The sequence below is a fragment of the Lissotriton helveticus genome, chromosome 6 (genome assembly GCF_964261635.1).
Source record: "Lissotriton helveticus chromosome 6, aLisHel1.1, whole genome shotgun sequence".
In the NCBI taxonomy this organism is placed as follows: Eukaryota; Metazoa; Chordata; class Amphibia; order Caudata; family Salamandridae; genus Lissotriton; species Lissotriton helveticus.
Genome location: NC_136067.1, coordinates 1,926,424,348 through 1,926,440,826, shown reverse-complemented (window position 1 = coordinate 1,926,440,826; position 16,479 = coordinate 1,926,424,348).

The following is a 16,479-nucleotide window of genomic DNA, read 5'->3' as shown; positions in this document are numbered from 1 at the left end:
AACACCATGTCTCCCCAGCTAAGCTGGCACTATGTCCAGAACCACATTGCCCCTCTCCCCTCAGAAGATGATATCACCACCTGCTGCTGAGTGGTAAGTAGTTGGGGTGGGGAAGGAAGGCGGTGAATGGATGTCAGTGTGCCTTCTTTTTCCATTTAGAATCCCTGAACCTTGCACCTCTTGTTGACCCCGCCCGTAGGATGCAGAGGTGCCCTGTCTACCTCTTCTGTATTGAATGGCGAATACCGAATGTATGTATACTACCTCAACCTCCTAATGTTTAATAACTGTGTGTTGTGAGGCACTCCGATTCCCTCGTGGATCATTCTTGGTTGACTACTAGTCACCTATGCTATCCATATACTACTATCTACCTCTTTTGTACTGAATGGCAAATACTAAATGTTTGTATACTACATGACCACACACACTAACCCCACCAATGTTGCCGAGGGTGGGAACCAGAGGCGCGGGGCCAAAGGGCGAGCCAGCCTCCACTATCTCATGAATACACAAAAGTGGGCTGCCCCTGTACTACATGAACCATCGAATGTTTAATAACTGAATACTGTAAAGCGCTCTGATACCCTAGTGGGTCATGTTTGCGCTATATAAAACTTTATAAATCAATAAATAAATTGTGCGCATGCCGCTGCCTGAGAAACCAACTGGCACTCAGTTGCCAGGTGCTCAGCTGGATGGGACAGGTGGGAGGGAGTTGATGGGCTCAGTCTCAGTCTGAATACGCCAGTGAGGTCTGCTCTTTCAGCCTCGCCCGACTCTGACTCGTTCAACTGGCTGGAGGCGGGAATGCTCCAGTGCGCATGTGCGCCGCACTCACCCATGCTCCCCAGCCTCTTTTAGGGGCACATGCATCAAGCGATTTTGGAGTCGCAAACGGTGCGAATCGCAAAATTCAGCCGTTTGCGATTCCAAAATCACTTTTTGGGATGCATTAAACAATTGTTTAGAAATCGCAATTTTTTGCGATTTCTAAAAATGCGATTGCATTTAAGGAATCGCATTTTTGCGATTCCTTAAATGCAATGCATGAATGTTTAAAAAAATGCGAATTCGCAAATAGGAGGATCAAATTAACACGAGGTTGACCCTCGTGTTAATTTGCGAAATCTTTCAAAAATGCTCAAAAAAGCATTTTTGAAAGTGTCATGTTACACACACACATGTCCTTTGGACATGTGTGTATGAAACTTGCACTTAATAAAACATTTCAGGGGTGAAGGGGGGGTCCTTTGGACCCCCCTCAGCACCCTTGAAATGCATTAACAAATTGCGATTCGCAAAATGAAAATCGCAAAATGTTAATACCTTCCCATTGATTCCTATGGGCCTATAGGCCCATAGGAATCAATGTAATGCCATTCCTTAATTGCGATTCGCAATTAAGGAATCGCAAATACAGAAAATTAAGAAATCGCAAAAACTTTTGAGATTTCTTGATGCATAGGAATTTGCGATTCCTAAATTGCGATTCCTTAATTTTCGCAATTTAGGAATCGCAAATTCCTACAATGATGCATGTGCCCCTTAATCCGCTAATGTTCCCATCCACCCCTGAATGCCGCTAAGCGCCGGGACGGCTCTGTTTGAGGTAGCTGTTTGAGCTATAACAAGTAACGATATTATTATTAATATTATTATTTAATAGTGCGGCGATCGGCTACAATCCTAATACTGTGCAAGAGACAAACAGAGAAGCAAAACACGTAGTAACATGCCCTCCTTTTCTGTGCAGTCAACAAGTGCAAAATAAATCTCTGAATACAAATGCTGAATGATGGGAATTTGCATTGGGGGTGTTATCTGGGCTCCTGTAGCTCTCCCGACTTACAGGCTTTTGTAGATCTACGTGGGGTCCGTGGTCCTCTTAATTTGAGCCGGTGGCTGCAGGCAGTGGTCAAATTCACTCATTTTTAGGGACGGGACAGAACTGAATGAGAGAGAAAGGCAGGAAAAGATAAAGAAGGAAGAAGAGAAAGGCTGGAAAAGAGGGACAAGGGAAGAAAGCAGAGGTGAAAAGAACCTGCAAAAGTGAGATAAAGGGGAGGGGCTGGTCTGGAGGTAGATGAATCAAATGTCAACCCCACATTCGGCAGCGCTGGAAAAAAAGATACAACTTTGAGCCCCAGCACTTTCTTTTTTTTACAAATTAAGTACTGAACATAGCCACTGGTGATGCCAGACAATACAGCTCACGGCGAAACCTTTTAAAATGGACAATACTGGATGAATAAAAAAGCCTACAACTGGGCCTCAGTCACTGTGCCATCACCTGTTACCCGAATGCCCGGTTTACCAATCTAACCCTGGGTGTCCGGGACAACTGTAAATGGGGTACTGTTTCTTACCTTCACTTAGCACTGTTCCTATGACATGCGATGTTGGTCAAAGTGAGGGGAACTGCCGCAGGAGCAGAGGGATGAAAGCGAGGGGCTGGGTAGAGCAGAACGAATATATGACGATACAACGAATTCCGTTGCAACGCATGCCTTTACCACGCATGCGTTACAACGGAATTCGTTTACCACGCATAAACATTTCCTCGACTATTTGCGTGGTGACGTCATACGTCCTTAAGAGAAAACGGCATTTTTTCCCGATTTCTCTTAATCGACTCTGATGCCGACGTGACTTCAGGTGAGTTGTTTTATTTGGGGGGGATACCCCCCCCAAGCCCCCCCCTTTTTTTTTTTACCTTTACCACATATGCCTTTACTACAAACATCGTAGTAAAGGCATGCGTGGTAAAGGCATTAGTGGTAACCACGCATGCGTTGTACTGCATGCGTGGTTAAAGATTTCGTGGAAACGGCCTCGTTGTAAAGGCCGTTTCCCGAGCAGAACAAATAAGTATGCCAGTGGCTCTTTTTTGCTGTCGGATGCTGCCTGGGGATGGCTGCTGGCAGGGCCGGACTGGGAACCAAAACCGGCCCTGGCAAAGTTCTCGGCCGGCCCCCCTCCCCACTGGGGGGGGGGTTGGAGGTGCCGCCGAGCTCTTTGCCATGGCCGGTTTTCGCCCAATTTTGTAGCTGTGCTGCAAAAAACGGCCCTGTAACAAAAACGCCCCCCCCCCAGGGGCCCCAAACCAGCCCCCCACCCATGCGGCGCACCTACGGCCAGTCCGGCCCTGCTGGCCTGCGCCGTCTGCACATGCACAGCCCCGAAAGAGAGTACCACTATGCCATCTGCTGACGACTCAGATGGGAGGAGAGGCTGTGGTGTGTGACGAGGTGATGGAGGGTGGGTGGAGAGCACTGGGCAGGAAAAGTGATTTGATTAGTGTGATATTAAACAAGGGCCATTGGTAGCGCTTTAACGTGCTCCTACAGATTGACAGCCCTGTGAGTAAACACACCACTATGCGGTGGCCATGGGGTATTATTTCTTTTTTTTAACGGTTTAGTCCACATAGGCACAGCTGGCTGGCCCCGGGAGGCTGGAAATAAGAGTGAAAAGTGAGTGATTCGGCTGGCCAAGCCCGCTTATTTTGTTACTGGGTGGCAGATTTCAGCACTACTGCAAAACCAGCCCCCAGTAACAAAACCATCCATAACCCTTCCAGCTTCTTGGGGAATTGCCCGAAGCCCGGTCCGGCCATGACGATGCTGGCACCGCTGAGGTGTGGCGGCACCGCCTAAGGGGTCGCAAGCAAGGTGGCAGGGGTCACAACGGGTGGACGATAATTGTCGTCCATGGTTACACCCACACCCAGTAAATGTATTTTCTGATAAATAGTTGGGTACAGGTGGTTTCAGCTGGGTAAGGTGAGATGTCTGTTGGATTTCACCAGGAATGTTTACATACATGCATGTGGAAAAGTAAATTTTGCCATGTTCTGTGTCCCTACGCCCCATCCATCATATGTTATGTATGCATGACCAATATGCATATGTTATTCCCCATTTCTGATTAATGACGCAATTACAGTTGTGTCCACCTCTAATATGTTAGTTTCCAGTCCTCGTGAATACTACGAATATCAGGCCTATGTAAAATAATGTTGCCACGTTTCTCAGTGTGCACGTTATTCCATTATAAAGTCCCCGTTTCTAGGCCTCAAAAGGGCCCGGACCCTGGATTCAGCTCCTGTCTCCTGAAAGCCTCGCTGAGGAGCGATACAGCCCCCACCTGTATCCTCGACCTTTCACTTACTTCCTGCCTCGCACTGCCCGGTGCAGCCCGGCCCTGCCTCTAAGTCTGCCAAAAGTATGTTATAGTTCCAGCTATCAGTTCAGTCCTCCTCCTTTGCATTCCTAAGCTACTGAACTGCATCAATAGTTTCCGTCGTTGTCTAGCCTTCTCGTCTCCCTGTTAGAGAAATACTGTATTTAATGGTCATTTAGTATTCTTCATCACGCATTTCATGTAGAATAATGCATGGTCCAGTCTTAGAATCAAGTTAGCCTCTCCCCTCATGACTTCTAGTTTATATCAACATGTTCCCTAAACATTAGATACCAGATAGGGTTTAGGTACATGTCGCTCCGACCCTCCAGACTCTAGTCTCTGCTCCTAGCACAGAGTTCGTAGCCCCCAGCTTCTCCTAGTAACACGTCATTGCCAGTTTTCGCGCACCATTAGGTTAGAGGTCCCGGCTCCTTAGGTAGCCCCCTCCTATGTGTCCGCCCATTCATGACATATTCTGTTACGTTTTACTTCACATGTCTAAGTAAACTCCCCGTTACACCTCTTTTTACTGTTATCTCTCGCGACTGCTACACGTCATGCCTTCTGCTCCACCCACTGCTACGCCTACTGCAATGTAATGCTATGTGTTTGCGTTATGTATATAAATGAATGTCTTGTTATTGAATGTTAGCGCGCTCATCCCAGACCCAGCCCCGGCAGCTGCCGGGCCTCTTTTCCCCTGTCATCCTGTTCCTATGCAGGTTGTCCTGATCCTGTCCTTATGCTGTAATAAACCTGCAGAAACTCCTACTACCTCGAATCTTGACTCTTATTTTATTGAGCTATCTGTTATTCATTCATTCATCCAAAAATAGGGTATTATTTATTTATTTACCACATAATGGTGCCCGAATAGGGACTTGCCCTTTCCCCACGCGTCGGTGAAGCCACGCCGACCCCCTGACCCTCTGCAGTCGTGACGGAACCATACCGTGCACCTGGCAGATATTTCTGCTTCAAGTATCCCTCAGGCCCACGGAGGAGACGGAGGAGGCGGTCCAGCATCCGAACGAGACGGTGGAGGAACGCGGCGAGTCCCGACCAGAGCCCAAGCCGAGAGTCCAAGGTCCGAGGTATCCGGAGGTCCACCCGTAACTGAAGTCCGAAGTCCGAAGTTCGTCGTCGTAGTCCAGTCCCGTCCGAGGCTTTCCGTTCCGTGCTGCCCGGTGAGTACCATTGCTGGGGTAGTGTCTAGACAGGGTCAGTCTAAATTGACTCTGGTCCGTGGGTTGGTGGTACCCAAGCTCACAAACGAAGTGTTCACCTAGGTGGATACGGGTCTTGATGTGTTCCTTTATGGGACCGGTATGTTCCGTACTGTTATAGCAGTGCATCCAGTAACTCTAGTCTGTTCCGTTCTCGAGAATTCTGTTCTGTTTTCAGTATTTTCAGGTAGTATTCTGTTCGAACTGTTATTTATAATGTTGTTTAATGTATTTCCAATGTCGTGGTATGCCTGAATTGTTTCCCCAATTGTTATTGTTTTTCGTGTATTGTATTGTGTTCCGATTCAAGTTTAGAATGCCGCTCTTTTCCAAGTTACGTCAGTTAAAAACTAGAAAGGGTCTGCTGGAAGCAGCAGTTCCTGTTCCGCCTAGGGACAGTCCAGGTCACTTTATGTATCAGAAACATGGCATAAGCGCCATATTGTATCTAGATTTATGGGTAGAGTATACCAAACAGTTAGAAGAAAAGTATAGATGGCCCGTATCGGGTACATGGGATGCCGAATGTATCATGCGAGTAGAAGAAGCATTATGGAAAAAGAAAGCCAGACAGTCACAGAAAGATGCCATCGAGTTATGGCGTAAGGAAGCGCATAGAAGAACGGAAAAGGAAGTCAGAAAGTCAGAGTTAAGTAGAGAATCCCAAGAACGAACCCAAGAAAGAGAATTAATCGAGATAGGTGAACAAGTTAAAGCCGAACAGTCAGACAGACAGAGGCATGCCCTTATTAAGGGTATGTATCCTCTCCTTGCCGAAGGCTCGCCAAAAGCGACCCCAGAGGCACCCAGTAATTTCCCGCCACCATTAGTTCCGACCAAGCTACGTCACAAACCGACCGCAGCTGATATTTTTATTTCGTCCTATTTGGACGACACAGTTCCAGAATATGCAAATCCTGTTCGTGCTCCGCCCGTCCCTGTAAACCAGGCACTTCCCGTTCCTCCAGACACCGGAGTACCTGTTACGGTACCCCCGGGTCAGCCTGCCATACAAGTTCAGCCCACGTTACAATTACCGACCCTGCAAGCACGAAGAATGTCAGTCGACGATTCTAGTCTAGGGGCCGCAGGAGGAGGTCCTCCTCAAACCCCGCCGCCACACAAACGTTTATCAGCACTCGAATTACATGCTCAAGCATCACAGCGTACTCCTAAAAGTAATAAGTCTGTTACAGAAATCAGACAAGCCCTTGCCGAATGTGTTTATGATCCAGTTCCAGGCGAATATAATATGGTTTTATATTCCGTACGCGTAAGAAGGGTGACCGAGTATCTAGTCACCTTACCAAATATGAAAGAAGATCTAGACAGAATATATCGTTTCATCCGTACAGGGGATGATCCAGAAAGTATTGGCGAGATCATGTCTCAAAGGAAAGCCGAGATTCAGCTCATGATATTAAAGTTCCTGATCAATTGTCTAATAAGAGAACAAGATTACCCGTCTAAAGATCCCGCCGAAATGAGAATCCTGACAAGGTGGAGTGATAATATAGCCGAGGGTAAGCACAAGACCATTAGTGCCATGGAAAGTATGTACAAGAAAATTCGTAAAGAAATAGTAAGGTTACACGAACAGCGTAAAGCAGCACAAGTAAGTGAGAAAGAAAGTATCTCTGATCCTGAAGAGGAAGACGAGAATCCCGCCAGAATAGCGTATGTAGGGAAATCCAGATTTCCAGATCGCCATTTACGTCTAGAACCCAAGTCTATTTTTCATCATCCAGCACCAGAACGAGAGCCTTGTTCTCTAGAACAAGTATTTCAAGCTACCGATCACATTCTGAAATCACGAGTCGGTTATAGCGAGTTAAGCACCATGCATGAACAAGAATTAGCCCGATCAGCAGTCCGATGGATTACTGATTCTACCACTTTTCCAGACGAAATAGTGGCACAAATGTTTCTGAAACTGCCCCCAGCCGAGCAACGACTGGTGGGTATGTATATGATCCAGCACCTCATTACTCAGTATGAGGGTCAACACTCTGATCCAGGCCCGTTACACGATATCCTGAACGAGTTACTCCAGTACAGATGGAGAGGTCTAGGTACCGATTTAATTAGTGTTATTCTAGAACAGCGTCACAAGTATAGAACGTTCCTGAACCCGCATTTTGTTCACGTCTCACCCCCAGAAAGTAAACCATTCTACATAGACAGACAGAATCCGTTACGAGAAGTCCACCCAGTCCAAGGGACGGGTGGCGAAATGCAACGAGTGTTTGTATACACTCCGATTTCAAAGATGGAACTCCTCGAAATGAAAAAGCTAATTCCCTGTCATGACAAAGATCCAGCAGGGTTCCATAGAGAATTAAAAGACATGCTCCGTATGGGAGAATACACTTACCCAGATATCATTAAAATGTTAAAGGTCCTGCTACCCGCAGGGGTGTATGAAAAGTTAAAAGAAAAAGAATGGGAGGTGGGAGAGAAAAAGATCGATTGGACAGCTCTAGAAGCTGAAGACAAGGCACGAGTACCAGGTACCGGTCTTGGAGATAAATGTAAAGAATTACCAGAATTATTGATTCAAGTTTTACCCAGATTATTGACAACTAGAAAAGAAGACTGGGATGCCATCTCAGCCTGTAAACAGAAACAAGATGAAGACATTAGTGATTTTTATTCTAGATTTGAGAAATGTTTCAGTATTAACAGCGGTCTCAAGACAAGTAGTGAGTCATACCCTCATCTTTTCGTTACCAAATTAGTCGAGAATTCAAGTCCACAAATTAAAAACCGAGTTTTGAAAGTCGAAAGCACCTGGCAAGCAAATACTCCGTCCCAGATGCTCCAGATGCTCCAGTATCACCAGAATAGAATTAGAGAAGAGCAAGAACACGAAAGAAAACGTATGAAAGACACGAAAATGAAAGTGCTAGTTGCACAATCTATTCCTCAAGACAGTCAGAAGAGGGGTCCGATTCAAGCCAGTCATCCTGCAGCTCCCGTTAAAGGGAACTGCAATTATTGTAAACAGCCAGGTCATTTTATAAACGAGTGTGCAGTTCTGAAACACAACATAGCTACTGGTAAGACTAAAGAAAGACCACGTCCGCCGAGACAAGAACAAGTTTCACAGATTCCTCAGTCACAGAATGCACAACAGACAGTTACAGTACCGCAGCCTATTGCTGCAACACAGCACGTTACATCGCAGATGTACCAGTATGCACAGTCTGAGTATCCAGAGTACCAGTCATATTCATGAAACAGCCTAGAGAGGGAGGTAGGCTTGCCTCTCATCGAGATACCTGTAGACCAAGAAGGTCCCTATGTACACAGTCAAGTATTAGGGAAAGACAGAAAGTTTCTGATCGATACAGGGGCAAGTAGGACCACAATTAGTCACGCCGAAGTTCCAGGGGCTCCGCTCTCAGGCTCAAGAAATGTTTCCCTTGGATTTTCAGGAAAACCCATAGTTAATGAAATATCTCAGCCAGTTACTCTAGAAGTAGGTCCATTGTCCCGTACTACTGATCTGTTACTTACTAAGGCATGTCCAGAAAATCTGTTAGGTATTAAGACACTGAAAGAGTTAGGTGCAGTTATTTGCTGTTCCCCAGAGGGAATACGTCTGTTCCTACGTGACTTTAAGGGTCACTATGTATTACGAGATTTTGATTCCAGATTGTCTAATGTTCCGCAGCATTTATGGGCGCAAGGTCCAACTGATGTAGGTTACATGCAAATCACACCCTATCGTGTGACTCTCAAACCAGGTGTAGTGTTACCCCGAATCAGACAGTACAGATTGCCACCTGAGGCTGTAGCAGCCTTATCCAAAATTATTGACGAGCTCATGGCTCAAGGAGTAGTTGTAGAAACTGACTCCAATGTATGCAATTCTCCGATCATTCCAGTCATGAAACGTACTGATCCAAATGCACCCCCAGTATATCGATTAGTGATTGATTTACGAGAGCTTAATAAATGTATTATTCCTCAGTATCCAGTTGTTCCAGACATTTCTTCCCTGTTAACTGCCATTGATTCCGAAGCCATGTTTTTCACTGTTATTGACCTCAAGAATGCATTTTTTAGTGTTCCAATTCATCCAGACAGCCAGTTTCTTTTCGGATTTTGTTTAAATGGAAGGAGCTATATGTTTACACGCGCTCCTCAAGGTTTCACAGAAAGCCCTAGTATTTACAGTCAAGCACTCAAGAGACAACTAGACAATATTCACATGCCAACTGACACTGCCCTGCTCCAGTATGTCGATGATCTACTGATCACAGCCCGTTCTGAACGTGCTTGCGAGCGAGCATCACTTACAGTTCTGTATTTTCTAGCCGAGATGGGGCACAAGGTGTCACCTTCAAAGCTTCAATTCTGTGTCCAGCAAGTGGTATACTTAGGACACTTGCTGTCCAAGAGGGGTAGGCAGTTGACACCCGACCGTATCCAGTTAATAGCGAATCTTCTCCAGCCCAGAACCCAGAAGGAGGTACGTGCTTTTATCGGCCTTACTTCTTATTGTAGACAATGGATTCCCCAGTATGCATTTCTAGCCAAGCCACTGATACAGTTAACGACACAGGAGGCAGCCGTATCGACTGTCCTCCCTTGGACATCTGAACATACACTTAGTTTCAACGAGTTAAAGAAAGCCCTATGCCAAGCTCCAGTTCTAGCTACACCGAACTACAGTAAGCCTTTTACACTTTTCGTTACAGAACGCGAAGGTACAGCATTATCTGTTCTCACACAAGATCAAGCAGGTCAATACAAGCCCTGTGCTTATTTTTCAAGCACATTAGATCCAGTCGCCCAGGCGTTGCCTGCGTGCCTCAAGTCAGTTGCAGCCACAGCACTAGCTATCAGACAAAGTGATTCCATAGTTTTAGGACATTCCCTGACAGTACAAGTTCCACATTCAGTAGAAGTTCTTTTAAACCGAACACAAACTCAGCACTTGACAATTGCACGTTTAACAGGTTATGAATTGACACTGTTCCAGCCACACATAGAAATTAGACGCTGCAATGTCCTGAATCCTGCTACACTGTTACCATCAGTTAATTCAAATCCAGACACACATGACTGTGTGGAAGTAGTTAACGTTACGACAAAGCCAAGACAAGACCTGACAGACATTCCGTTACCAGATCCTGACCTGACACTTTATGTGGATGGTTCATGTATGAGAACTAGTACAGGAGAACTAGTCGCCGCATATGCAGTGACTACTGACACTGAAGTTATTGAAACACACCGTATTGATACCCTGTCCGCTCAAGCAGCAGAGCTAGTTGCTCTGACACAAGCCTGTATATACGCCAAGAACCTGAAGGTTAATGTTTACACAGATTCACGTTACGCATTCGGAGTTGTACACGACTTCGGAGTGCTCTGGCAGGAGAGAGGTTTTATGACTTCTCATGGAACCAAGATTCAGCATGGTCTCCTTATTCAAGCTCTGTTAGATGCCATACATTTACCGACATCTATTGCTATCATGAAGTGCAAAGCACATACGAAAGTTACTGACATTATTTCCCAAGGTAATGATCTAGCAGACCGCACAGCCAAGCTTACAGCACAGACACCAGACATTCCAGTAAACATGACACATACTCCAGATCTGATTACATGCATGACAGTTAAGGACCCTACACAAGATGTCATAGATATTCAGTTACATGCTACTCCCGATGAAATCAAGAAATGGTCTGTACAAGGAGGGGTCCAGACAGATCAAGGATGGTTAACGAAGGGTAGAGCCACATGGTTTCTCCCCGATTCTATGGTTCAAGTTATTATCAATACCGCACATAGTCCAGCACATTTAGGAGAAAAAGCTATGTTAGACAGTATCCAGAACATTTGGTTCAACAAACATTTACGAGCTGCAGCCAAACAGAAAGTCCGTACCTGTATGATATGTTGCCAGTTTAATCCAGGTAAAAGTGTTCCGGTGGAACAAGGTGGTTTCCAGCCCCCTGACCACCCTTTTGAGGTCCTCCAGATGGATTATATTCAGATGGAGCGATGTCGAGGTTTCAAGTATGTCCTTGTAGTTGTATGCGCTTTGTCCAGGTGGACAGAAGCATATCCAGTCCCAGATTACACAGCCGCGACCACTGCCAAGCAGCTGGTTCGTGAATTCTTCCCTAGATACGGACTCCCTAGAGTCGTATATTCTGATAACGGTCAGCCATTCTCATCCGAACTCATGAAACACGTTTCCCTGTTGTTAGGGTACCAGTGGAAGTTCCATTGTGTACGCCATCCAGAAGCAGCTGGACTAGTCGAGAGACATAATCAGACTCTGAAAATCCGTATAGCAAAAGTCTGTAAAGACAAGGGTGTGGACTGGTTAGTAGCTTTGCCAGTCGCTCTATTTTACATGCGTATGGTCGCACATTCCAGATCAGGTCTGTCCCCGTATGAGGTCGTATTCGGCCGCCCTCCTAACATGTGGGGTACTCCTAGACCCCGAAGTATTACCGATGTTTCATGTAATATGCTGACAGATTACCTAGCTTCCTTGATGTCTGCCCTCAACTCATGTCGTTCACAGGTTGCCGCCGCATTTCCAGACAATACAGAGGTGGCACCGCACGAGATCGTTCCAGGATCCTTGGTGATGGTCCGCAATTTTGACAGATCAAGTCCGCTGGAACCACGTTGGAAGGAGCCACGTCAGGTCCTCTTGACCACCCGAACTGCCGTCAAGTTAGAAGGCAGGAAGGGGTGGGTCCACCTCTCTCATGTAAAACTTTTCAAAGGACCAAAGCCAGACTTCAAAGACATTGCCAAGAACATTTCCCCGGATTCGAAGGATTGCCAGAACATTGTTTTAAAGGACTGTCCCGCACCAGACTTTATTACAACCCCTCCCTTGGTAGAGAAAACTCCGCAACAGGAGTATAAGTTAAAGCTCAGGTCTAATAAGTCAGCCAGTTTGATTGTATAAGTCCTCCCCTAGGTGAAACGGTTAGACTGTTTCTGACATGTATAAAATAGACCCCCATAGTGAGAGAGTCAGTCGAAGTTCACTGCAATGTATCGTTTTTCTGAGTTTCATATTATTTCTCAGCATAATGATTTCTTGCACCAGCTATGCTTTCTATCTGTATTTACCAGTTCCTCATGTGAATATGTCTGCTCATGCTACAGTAGAGCACACGTTTAGTGATCTGCCTCCTCACGAATATTCATACCGCCTCGCCATGCGTAATAACACATTCATCCGTATGTTACATTATTCACACCAGACCAGCAATGCCACTAATTGTTGGGTGTGTGGTCGACTCCCCCCTTTCCAGACATCGAAGGGAGTTCTGCCACTGTTTCCTTATCCATTTTCACACAATGGTTCGTGTGGAGCATGGTCCACGCTAACGTCATCCTCAACAGATATGTCTTTTCTTAACAGTACATGTTTCCCAGACAAGCAAGGTTTCCCCCATAGAACAGGTTTAGATCTAGAAAATGAAGTATATAATTTAGGAAATTATTCGTCGAATTTCATGGTTCTGAATGTTCAGTCTGATACTACTCCAGACTCACCCGCTATTTCAGTACTACCAGTCAAAGGCGAATTATGTGTCCGTAGTTATGGTTCTGTACATATAGGTCATAGTGAATGTACTACTGTTATCCAGTATAGTGACAGTAGGAAATCTATTTTTAAAGCTTCACGTCATTCTTATTTTGTTTGTGGTCAAACTGCATATGTCCGTCTGCCCCTCGATTGGGAGGGAACCTGTTACATTGCTTTCCTACTGCCACCTGTTTTTCTAGCCCCACCTGATTATCATAGGAATTCTTTCTTAGTACACACTAGACACAAGAGAAATCTCCCGATTGTCGATTATACTGAAACCGCCGCAGAGCAATTCATTGATATAGATAAAGGTGTTTTCCCTTATTTAGGTACAGTTGTAAATAGTAAGCTTATTCGTAGGTTAACAAGAACCCTCGAAGCAGTAGTAGATGAGACTGCCTCTGCTCTAGGTAACCTAACCGAAGAACAATCCTTTATGAGAATTGTCGTTTTACAGAATCGTCTCGTCCTTGACGTCATACTGGCCGATAGGGGCGGGGCCTGTAGAATTCTCGGATCCAGTTGTTGCATTTTCATTCCAAATAACGCGCCGTCTGTTTATTCAGCTATAACCAGACTCCATAAAATTGCCCATCTGTTACATCAAGATCCAGGCACCTGGACATGGTCCGGTTGGTTCTGGAATGTAATTTCCGCATGGGGATGGAAAGTCCTGTCCTTTCTAGGTATTGCAGTAGCGATCATATTTAGCTGCTGCCTCTGTATACAATGTGGCCCTGCGATTTGCAGCATGTGTGCTACCTCTTGTATTCCTAGTCCCAAGCCCCGTTCTAAATCCCATTCCAAGACAATTCGAGACGAGCAAATGGTACTGTATGAAATGATAGACGGTATCATGAATATTGATGTTTCCTGATGGAAACGTAGTGACAAGGAGGGAATGTGGAAAAGTAAATTTTGCCATGTTCTGTGTCCCTACGCCCCATCCATCATATGTTATGTATGCATGACCAATATGCATATGTTATTCCCCATTTCTGATTAATGACGCAATTACAGTTGTGTCCACCTCTAATATGTTAGTTTCCAGTCCTCGTGAATACTACGAATATCAGGCCTATGTAAAATAATGTTGCCACGTTTCTCAGTGTGCACGTTATTCCATTATAAAGTCCCCGTTTCTAGGCCTCAAAAGGGCCCGGACCCTGGATTCAGCTCCTGTCTCCTGAAAGCCTCGCTGAGGAGCGATACAGCCCCCACCTGTATCCTCGACCTTTCACTTACTTCCTGCCTCGCACTGCCCGGTGCAGCCCGGCCCTGCCTCTAAGTCTGCCAAAAGTATGTTATAGTTCCAGCTATCAGTTCAGTCCTCCTCCTTTGCATTCCTAAGCTACTGAACTGCATCAATAGTTTCCGTCGTTGTCTAGCCTTCTCGTCTCCCTGTTAGAGAAATACTGTATTTAATGGTCATTTAGTATTCTTCATCACGCATTTCATGTAGAATAATGCATGGTCCAGTCTTAGAATCAAGTTAGCCTCTCCCCTCATGACTTCTAGTTTATATCAACATGTTCCCTAAACATTAGATACCAGATAGGGTTTAGGTACATGTCGCTCCGACCCTCCAGACTCTAGTCTCTGCTCCTAGCACAGAGTTCGTAGCCCCCAGCTTCTCCTAGTAACACGTCATTGCCAGTTTTCGCGCACCATTAGGTTAGAGGTCCCGGCTCCTTAGGTAGCCCCCTCCTATGTGTCCGCCCATTCATGACATATTCTGTTACGTTTTACTTCACATGTCTAAGTAAACTCCCCGTTACACCTCTTTTTACTGTTATCTCTCGCGACTGCTACACGTCATGCCTTCTGCTCCACCCACTGCTACGCCTACTGCAATGTAATGCTATGTGTTTGCGTTATGTATATAAATGAATGTCTTGTTATTGAATGTTAGCGCGCTCATCCCAGACCCAGCCCCGGCAGCTGCCGGGCCTCTTTTCCCCTGTCATCCTGTTCCTATGCAGGTTGTCCTGATCCTGTCCTTATGCTGTAATAAACCTGCAGAAACTCCTACTACCTCGAATCTTGACTCTTATTTTATTGAGCTATCTGTTATTCATTCATTCATCCAAAAATAGGGTATTATTTATTTATTTACCACATGCAGACAAAAAGCACATTCCCCATCTCTATTTTGAAAGTCCTCAAAAATATTAGTTGCTTTACAAAATATTGTGTTGTCTCTCTTTGTACTCCGACCAATCTGCACTCCTCTCCCTATTTACTGCCCCATAGGCTCCTCGCAAGAACCCTGCTTGGCGTATAATGTATGTAAACATTATATGCCAGCCCTATTGATGGAAAATCTGAAGTTCACAGCCCTCCAATCTTACTGACCAAGCTACGCCCCTGACTGCACATGTGCAAATGCCTCAGCATAGTGACTATTTCAAGTTCACAAGGCTTTCCAGCAGTACCCCTAGAAACCTCAAACTCTTCAAGGTTTCTAGGCGTAATTTGGAAAACGTTTGTGAATTCTAAACCCATGCATAGTCCTAAAACTCTTGGTGTAGATGTACATGTTTTATTTCAAGAATCTGGCTTGTGCTTTACCCAGGGGATAGACATGTATCTATCAGAACCTTATTAAGCTCCCAAAAAGACTTACCAATATCTACCCATCACAGCCATACTTGATTGTATCATACAGCTCGGTGAAATGTCTTAAAGGCAGCATTTTGGCACCATACAAACCACTCTAAGTAAACACTTAGACATATAAATAAATGCCTACAAAATAATAGAAAATATAATTATTGCAAATACAATACATACATTATTAATGGAATGTATTATTAAATCCCTAAGGCAAGACAGGTCACCTTCTACTGAAACAGATTAATTTAGACCCCCGTGTAAAAAGAAAGCACACAAATTCCTTGGCATGAAAACCATTTGTGCGCATTACCAGGTGTGTGTGTGTTTGTGCCTAATTTAAAACTTCTTGTAAAAAAAATGGGAGCAACGTGCACAAATTATTTTTTGCTTACTATACACTTGTTACCATTCCATTTTCAGATTTTTTGCAAAAAATGAATCAGAGTAATTTGTGTTTCAGGCGCAGTAGGAACTAAATGGGAATAAAAATATAGGTGCCCCAGCACCTGAGTCCATATGGCCTCGTGAATGTGGCTTGGAAAATAGAAGGAGGATCATTTTGCATTCACATTATGTTGCTACTGGAGCAGGTTTTAGCCTGTGGTCTACGGATGACTGGAGGGTTTGCGACACCCACTCAGGATTCCGCATCCCTTCAGAAAATAAATATAAGCAGATTAATAAAATAGATACACGAAAAAAAATAAAAATGTAAAATTAAAACTGTAAATTGGAAGGACTCTGAACCTGGAGGGTAAATATCAAATTGGTATCCTTAGCTTGATTCTTAGATCAGTGTGAGTACAGTAAGCAGTTGCATGGGCGATTGCTGGCCTCAACTGAAACACTTGTATGTGTTGACATAAA